At 47.2% G+C, this 9,105-nt stretch overlaps 1 pseudogene; it reads right to left on the reverse strand.

Annotated features, from left to right (window-relative positions):
* Positions 1 to 6,686: 6,686 nt before the first annotated feature.
* Positions 6,687 to 7,483, reverse strand: LOC135277724 (large ribosomal subunit protein eL8-like; annotated as a pseudogene).
* Between the last annotated feature and the right edge of the window lie 1,622 nt (positions 7,484 to 9,105).

Below are 9,105 nucleotides of genomic sequence, written 5' to 3' on the forward strand. Positions count from 1 at the left end.
TCTGCACTGAACTCTGCTCTAATTGCAGAACTGTAAGCAAATAAATGCTTGCTGCTATTTGCAGTCACTAAGTTTGGGGATGGTAGCAATAGCTAACTGAAACAACTCTAATCTTGAATAGACTGAGGGGCTCTGGAACCAGGGCCAAGTGTCCCCTGGTTTTGCATTTCCTTTCCCAAACAGAGCCTGGCACTATAAGTGTTGGATGGATGGATTCAGGTGAGAAAGAGGAGGGAAGCAGAAGAGGCATAATAATGCCTAAATTTTGTTAGGCATATTAAAGCTCCTTTCTATATATTGACTCAGGTAATTCTCACCACAGCATGGCACAGAGAAGATAATCAACTTATTCAAGGTCAAGCACAGTGATAGCTGGGATTCAAACTCAGGCAGTCTGGTCCCCATGCATACACCTATTTTGTTATGTTAAATAACATGATGAAGATTAAGAAGAAGTCTAAATACTGGCTCTTAACAAGCCTCTTCTTGAATAAGTATAGAGAGAACCAGGACGGGATAATTATCAGGCGAGGGCTGTGGCTGGGCTTGGCGCGGGATGTTCTTGGCATGGGGAGCCTGTGCCTAGTTCCACAGGTCAATTCTGCACACACAGCCCCCTGGGCAGGCTGGGCTCCACCATGCACCCGCAGCCTCCAGATTTCTGGAATTCAGGGTTTCCCGCAGGCTTACCCATGCTGGTGGGTAAGTTAAATAATCCACACCGCCCATTAATTTCCATTTTTTATATCAACACTGTGCTGGAGAAACGGTGAATCTTGACAGGCCTGAACCATCCAGGCCAGGGAATGGAAAAGTGTAGCCCAGGACCCAAACCCTGCCCACCGCCGGTTTTTGTATGACCTGCAGCTAATAATGTTTTTCACATGTTCTAATGATAAAAATGGAGGAAAAAAAATCAAAGAATAATACTATTTTTTGACATGTGAATATTATATGAAATTCAAATTTTAGTGCCGATAGAGCTTGGATATTTGTCCCCCGAAGATCTCATGTTGAACTGTAGTCTGCAGTGTAAAAGGTGGAGCCTGGTGGGAGGTGTTTAGGTGTCATGGAGCGGATCCCTCATAGCTTGGTGCTGTCCTTGCAATAGGAGTGGGTTCTTGCAAGATCTAGCTGTGTGCGTACATGGCATCTCCTCCACCCCAACCCTCTTGCTCCTGCCAAGTGATGTGGCTGTTTCCCCTTTGCTTTCCACCGTTTTCAGTTTCCTGAGGTTGGTGCTATGCTTCCTGTACAGCTAACAAAACCATGAGTCAATTAAACCTCTTTAAAAAAAAATAAATTACCCAGTCTCAGGTATTTCTTATGGCAATGCGAGAATAGCCTAATACAGAAAATTAGTGCCAGGAGTGGAGCATTGCTATAAAGATACCTGAAAATGTGGAAATGACTTTGGAAGTGGGTAATAGGCAGAGGCTAGAAGTTTGGAGGGCTCAGAAGAAGACAGGAAGATGAGGTAATGTTTGCAACTTTTTAGAGCTAGTTAAACGGTTCTACAAAAATGCTGATAGTGATATGGACAATGAAGTCCAGGCTGATGAGGTGTCGGATGGAAATGAGGCAGTTATTGGGAATTGGAGCAAAGGTCACATGTGTTATGCCTTAGCAAAGAACCCGGTTGCACTGTGCCTCTGCCCTAGGGTTCTGTGGAAGTTTGAACTTCAGAGTGATGATTTACAGTATACGGTGGGAGAATTTTCTAAGCAGAAAGCATTCAATATGTGACCTGGCTGCTTCTAACAACCTATGCTAAGATATGGGAACAAATAAATGACCTGAAGTTGGAATTCACATTTTAAAAGGATACAGAGAGTAAAAGCTTGGAAAATTTGCAGGCTGGCCATATAGCAGAGAAAGAAAAAGTGTTTTCAGGGGAGGAATTCAAGCAGGTTGTGGAGCAACCACCTGCTAGAGAAATTTGCATAACTAAAAGGGAGCCAAGTGCCAATAGCCAAGAATTTGAAGGCCTCTAAGGTATTTCAGAGATCTTAGTGGCAGCCCATCCCATCACAGGCCCAGAGGCTCAGGGGGAAAGAATGTTTTTGTGGGCCTTGCCCAGGGCCCTGTTGCCCTGCACTGCCTTGGGACACTGCTTCCCACATTCTGGCCACTCCAGCTCTAGCCATGGCTCAAAGGGGCCCATGTACAGCTTAGGCTGCACTTTGGAGAATGAAAGCCATAGACCTTGGTAGTTTCCATATGATGTTAAGCCTGCAGGCAAACAGACTGCAAGGGTGAAGAATGCTTGGCAGCCTCCACCTAGATTTCAGAGGATGTATGGAAAAGCTTGGGTGCCCAGGCAGAAGCCTGCTGAAGGGGTGGAGCTGCCACAGAAGCCCTCTATAAGAGCAGCGTGGAGGGGAAATGTGGGGTTGGAGCTCCCACACAGAGTTCCACTGAAGCACTGCCTTGTGGAACTAAGGGAAGGGAGCTGCTGCCCCCCAGACCCTAAAATGGTAGAGCCATCAGTAGCTTGCAATATCAGCATTGAAAAGCCACAGGGGTGGAGCTTCCCAAGGCCTTGTGTGCCCACCCCTTGCACCAGCATGTCCTGAATGCAGGAAATGAAATCAATGACTATTTTGAAGTTTTGAGATGTAATGACTGCCCTGCTGAGTTCTAGACTTGTGTGGGGCCTTGTTCTGGCTGTTTTAGAGACAGAGTCTTGTTCTGTTGCCCAGGCTGGAGGGCAGTGGTATGATCATAACTGACATCTTTGGAAAGACGCTTTTCCTGGTACTTTCTTTTGTCCAATTTCTCCCTTTGTTTACCCCAAGGTAAACATCTGGGTAAAGAACTATTTACTCCCTTTTTTTCTCCCAGTGTTTACCCAATGCCTATATCTCCGCCCCTCCGCCATTGTATCTTGGAAGTAAATAACTTGTTTTCATTTTATAGGCTCATAGGTGAAAGGAGATTAGTCTCAGATAAGACTTTGGACTTTTGAGTTAGTGCTGGAATAAGTTGAGATTTGGTGGAACTGTTAGGAAGGCATGATTGTATTTTGCAATGTGAGAAGAACTCACGTTGCACAAAATGAGATTTGGTGTGGGCCAAGGGCTGAATCATACAGTTTGGATATTTGCCGCTGCCCAGATCTCATGTTGAATTGTAACCCCCTGATGTTTGAGGTGGGGCCTGGTTGGAGGTGTTCGATCATGGGGGCAACATGGCTTGGTGCTGACCTCGCAACAGTCAATGAGTTCTTGTAAGATTTGGTTGTTTGGTGCATGGCCCCTGTCTCCCGACTCTCACTCTTGCTCCTGCTCTCTCCATGTGACATGCCTGTTCCCCTTTCGCCTTCTGCCACAATTGTAAGTTTCCTGAGGCCTCCCAAGAAGCAGAAGCTGCTATGCTTCCCGTATAGCCTGCAGAACCACAAGCCAATTAAATCTCTTTTTAAATAAATTACCCAGTCTCAGGTAGCTCTTTATGGCAATGCAAGAGCAGCTTAATGCAGAGCCCATAAATAAAATTTTATTAGAATACAGCTACACCCATTTACTTATTTATTTGCATTGTTGCTGCTGCAAAGACAGAGTGATAGAGACTGCATGGCCCACAAACCCAAAAATATTTACTAGGTGGCCTTTTACAGAAAACATTTGCCAACCCTTGATATAGATAACACTTCCTATATTGACAGGCTCTTAGCCTGTTTTCTATCTAATTATAAATAACTCAAAATATTGTGATATTGACAAGGCCTACAGGTAGGCAGGCTAACTACAAAATACTGATATGTTGGTGAGATGCTTTTCCTGGTATTAGGCCAAGGATCTAAAAAGAAGGGTCATAGCCTGAGCTGGGGTATTGTTGCATGACCTTAGCTGGATCTTTTAATCTCCCTTATCTTTAGTTTCTCCATCTTAAAACGTAATGCTACCTGCAGGGCTAGTATTCAGATGTCTGCACAAGAAGGCAAACTGGTTGCTGAAAATGAAATACTTTGGTAGCAGTTGGTGGATAACTGTTGTCTCCCTAGGAGGCTCTCCAGCAGCCCTGGGCCTTCCCCCAATTTCCTTCATCACCATCCCCCGCCCCACCCATCAAATGTCTGGTGCCACCGAGCTCTCCAATATCCCTCGTCCTCATTAGGACTGGTCAGAGCCTGGGCCTGGTGGGTTATGAAGTATTTTCAGTATCACCTCCCATTTTTCTGTAAAGCACACTTTCAATCCTTGGGTTTAGCCCAACTTCTAAACTAGGCATAATCATAAGGTTCTGATCTTCTGTCAGACCTCAGTCCCCAAGTGAGCAATTACAATGGAAAAACGTACCCCAACAAACAAAATAAACCTCTGAAATTGAGTTATGGGAAGGAAGGCAAGAATGTGAATATTCATGGACTTCCGGCCCATTTGGATTTTGTGCTGCACAGAGTGCCGGGCCCAAGAGGAAAATACTGACTAAGCTGGTTGTCTGGAGACAGAGTGGATTCTGACAAGCCCTCTCCCCAGAATCCTCTGCATTTGCTCCTCCAGACAACTCCAAGTTAACGTACCTTCTAGAATGTGCCTGCCTGCATCTAATGATTCCCCTGGGAGCGGAGGTGAGAGAGAAGTCTTTACCAACATACACCTTGACCAGCTGCCAGCTGCCAGGCCTGGGCACAGGGCCAGCGAGAACTGGGCACATACCCACCCGGATCACCATCTTGCACCAAAGTGAACTGTATACAATCAGCAGCACCTTCTGAAATTCGAACCTACTCAGGGAAAGTACCTTAGAGTTGCCTCTCTTAATTAATCACTATTTGCATGCAAATATCCCCATTTCCTCTGCAACTCAAGTTTTTTAGGAACTAAGATGTACCACTCCTACTACAGTTTTAACCTGACCTGGTAGGAGCCAGGAGAGCAGGGTTCAAATTTGGATTCTGATGCTTTAGTTGGGCAATTTGCACATCTGTAGGATAGGGTTAGCGTTTATCCTGCAACCACACAGATCCGTTTTGAGGATGAAATGAGATGAAGCAGGTAAAAACTCCTGCACGCACAGAGGCTTTGTGTTATTTTTCACACTCTCTTTCTCTCTGTCTTTTTTTTTTTTAATTTGTTTTAGAGACAGAGTCTTGCTCTGTTGCCCAGGCTGGAGGGCAGTGGTATGATCATTAACTGACTACTGCCTCGAACTCCCGAACTCAAGCAACCCTTCTCCCAAGAAGCTGGGACTACAGGCGCACGCCGCCACGATCAGTTAATTTTTTTATTTTTTGTAAAGTCGAGGTCTCATGTTGTCCAGGCTGGTCTTGAACACTTGGCCTTGAGCGATCCTTCCACCTTGGCCTCCCAAGGTGGTGAGATTACAGGCGTGAGCCGCTGTGGCCGGCCCCACCTTCCCTCTCTTAGGTTGCTCATTAGCTCTTTTGGAAGCGAGTGAGAAGTGGTTAGGGCCTTTCCTGGATGAGGAGGAAGGGAAGGGTGAGCCATCTCCCACTTCCCTCTAAAGGGAACAGCACAAAGCTGCTGAGAATAAGGCTGAGGTGAAGAACTCCAATGGACCACAGCTAATTTGGTTTAATGTTTTAGCTAACTTATCTTTACTGAGAAAAGTTCTTACTGTAATGCATTACCTCCTGTGCTAGACCCTGAGTGGACTGCCTATTCTGTCTGTACAGAGGTGGAGACTGAGGCTTGGGGAAGTTCACTGACCCGGGTGCCAACATCCATTACACAACGCTGCAGTTTGGAAATAGCATTCGCTTCTCTTTCTAACGGGCAGGATTGATAAAACTAGACTAGAACATAAGAAAAAACCTGAGCAGTTTTCCAGAGTATGTTCCTACAAACACTATTCTTGGCATCTCCCAAGTAAAATACGGAAGAATCTCATTATCTCAGCGAAGCCTCTCTTACCCTTTCTCAATCAACTGTTACCCACAAATCAGTCACTGTTCTGATTTCCAGCAGGCTACGGTGGTTTCACCTGTTTTTGGGCTTCCTGTGAATAGCATCATACAGCAAGTGTCCACTTTGTCCAGCGTTGTTCAGATGCCTGTGAGGCTCGCCCATGTTGTGCACCTCAGTAGCTGGCTCCTTTATATATAAAGTTCTGGGGTACATGTGCAGAATGTGCAGGATTGTTACATAGTTATACACGTGCCATAGTGGCTTGCTCCATCCATCACCCTGTCATCTACATTAGGTATCGCTCCTAATGCTATCCCTTCCCTAGCCCCCCACCCCTCAACAGGCCCGTGTGTGTGATGTTCCCCTCCCTGTGTCCATGTGTTCTCATTCTTCAACTCCCACTTATGAGTGAGAAGATGCAGTGTTTGGTTTTCTGTTCCTGTGTGTGTTTGCTGAAAATGATGGTTTCCAGCTTCATCCATGTCCCTGCAAAGGACATGAACTCATCCATTTTCATGGCTGCATAGTATTCCATGGTGTATATATGCCACATTTTCTTTATCCAGTCTATCACTGATGGGCATTTGGGTTGGTTTTTGAGATGGTATCTCACTCTGTTGCCCAGCTTGGAGTGCAGTGGTGTGTGATTTCAGCTCACTACAACCTCCACCTCCAGGGTTCAAGCAATTCTCCTGCCTCAGCCTCCTGAGTAGCTGGGAATACAGGTGCCTGCCACCATGCGCAGCTAATTTTTTTTTTTAAATTGTTTAAATTATTTTTATTTCCAGAAAACTCTACAGTGTACATTTTACCCTATTCAGTTTCAAGTTCTTTAGCCTTTGTTTCTTCGAGGCTTGGCGATGCGAGCCACAGACTTGGCACCCAGGACGTTGCCACCCCGTTGGCGGCAGATCTCATCATATCTCTCACTGTAATTTGTCCTGATAGCTTCCACCAGCTTAGCCAAAGCGCCTTTGTCTTCCGCATTAACCTGGGTGAATGCGAGAGTGGTGCAGGTCTTCCTGTGGACTAGACGTCCCAGTCTTGCCTTCCCCTTGATAATACAGTAAGGGACTCCCATTTTCCGACACAGGGCAGGCGAGAAGACAACCAGCTCAATGGGATCCGTGTCGTGGGCAGTCACCACCAGCTGAGCCTTCTTGTTCTCCACCAAGGCAGTGACGGTGTTAACTCCTGCTCGAAGGACAGGTGGTCTCTTAGTGGGGACGTCCCCTTTGTCAGCAGCTTTCTTCTCAGCCCGGGCCAACAGCCTCTGCTGCTTCTCTTGTTGTGTTTCAGGCCGATACTTCTGGGCCAGCTTTAGCAGCTCAATAGCTGTTTGGTGGTCCAGGGCCTGGGTGAACTGGTTAATGGCAGGAGGCACTTTCAGCCTCTTATAAAGGATGGCTCTCTGCCGCTGCAACCTGATACAGAGGGGGCCATTTGACGAACCGGGTGAAGTCTCTTTTCGGTTGGATGTCCTGTCCAATGCCAAAATTCTTCGGCCTTTTCTCCAACACGGGATTCACCACTTTCTTGGCCTCCTGCTTCTTGACGACAGCAGGGGCCGGAGCCACCTTCTTCCCCTGGGCCTTCTTTCCTTCGGGCATCTTGGGCGGCAGGAAGACAGACTGTGCAGCTAATTTTTGTATTTTTAGTAAAGACAGGGTTTTGCCATGTTAGCCAGGCTGGTCTCGAACTCCTGACCTCAGGCAATCCTCCCACCTCGGCCTCCCAAAGTGCTGGAATTACAGTCATGAGCCACTGTACCTGGCTGTTGGCTCCTTTTTATTGCTAAGTAGTATTCCATTGTATGAATATGCTCACTTTGTTTATCCATTCTTTTGTTGCTTGAAATTTTGGATTGTGTCCAGTTTTCGGCCTCGTGAGGAAAGCTTGTATGGACATTTTCATATAATTCTTTTTGAAGCATATGCTTTCATTTTTCCTGGTAAATACCTGGAAGCAGGATTGCTGCATGATAGGGTAGATACATGTTAAATTTTAAAAGAAACTGTCAAATAGCTTTCCACAGTGGTTTCACAATCTCTTTCCAAAGTGACAAGACCACTTTGAAAAACTGTTTGGCAGTTTCTCAGAAAGACCTCAGTCAGAGCTTTGAAGGCAAGACATGGCTCACCTTTCCCCTGGGTCCTCTTTCGGAGGCCTCCTGCAGCAGTGTGTGGTAGTTCCAGCTGCCTGTGCTCTTGATGTCACTTGGTGTCGTTTGCCCTTTTAAGTCTAGCTATTCTAGCGGGTATGAGGAGGGACGAGGGTTATCTTATTCTTTCACCAGCCTCGTAGGCCCTAAGCTTTTGTAGTGATTTCTGTGCCACCCTGACCACTTCTCAGGGAGGCACCTCAGAGCTTTCTGTCTTGTTGTCACTTTCTGGGTCCCCAAAAACGTCACTTCCCCATAGTCCTCAGAATAAGACCTGAAATCCTTCGCTGAACTTTCAGGACCCCATGGCCCAGCCTCCACCCACCTTCCAGCCTCATTTTCCTCAGGCGCCTCACACTTACCCTGACCAGCCCACAGAACTGTGTGGCTTCTTTTGCTTCTCCCAAGTCCCCTCAGAGGCTTTGAGGGTGGGGGGAATTAGTAACCTGAGGTCACGGCACTATCTCACTCATATAGCAGCTGCCCAGCCCTGCCACCCACCCTCTCCTCCTCCACTGGGCATGCGCTGTTAGAAGTCAGTTTCACAATTGCGAGGTGAATGCAGGGGCCCCGGTGCACTTGGGTGCTTTTGGAGGCGGGGTCTTTATGGCATAACAATCGGTGTCCCTCACCCCTTTGCCCTCATCTCCTACTCCTCCCATTTATCTGCCAGATCCATCCTGAGCTAGGAATTAGGAAGTGACACTCCCTGGCTCAGTGCTGTTTTATTTTCAGCTCGCAGCCACCAGTTTCCATGCTGCCTGCCTCGGCCCCTTCCTAGAGCTCACACTGGTGGCAGTTTCTGTCTGGAAACCGTGGAGAGCACATTTCACAGAGCCCTAGGGGAAGCATGAGCTGCCTGGTGGCTGGAGAGAAGAGGAGCCAGGGAGGCTGACCTCCCTGGACCGGCCTCCCGACTGTGTGAATCTGCCTTCTGGGAACTCTTGTCTCAGGCTGTCCTCAAGGCCTGTGGCTCACACTGCTGCTGTTACTGGATTCAAGCAGACTGATCAGGGCAGCTTCTCCCTATCCCACGGCCCCTGCTCCGTGTGTTCCTAGCTCCACGGCAGA

The sequence above is a fragment of the Aotus nancymaae genome, unplaced genomic scaffold, assembly GCF_030222135.1.
Source record: "Aotus nancymaae isolate 86718 unplaced genomic scaffold, 86718_ANA_hifiasm-v0.15.2.pri h1tg000033l, whole genome shotgun sequence".
Lineage (NCBI taxonomy): Eukaryota > Metazoa > Chordata > Mammalia > Primates > Aotidae > Aotus > Aotus nancymaae.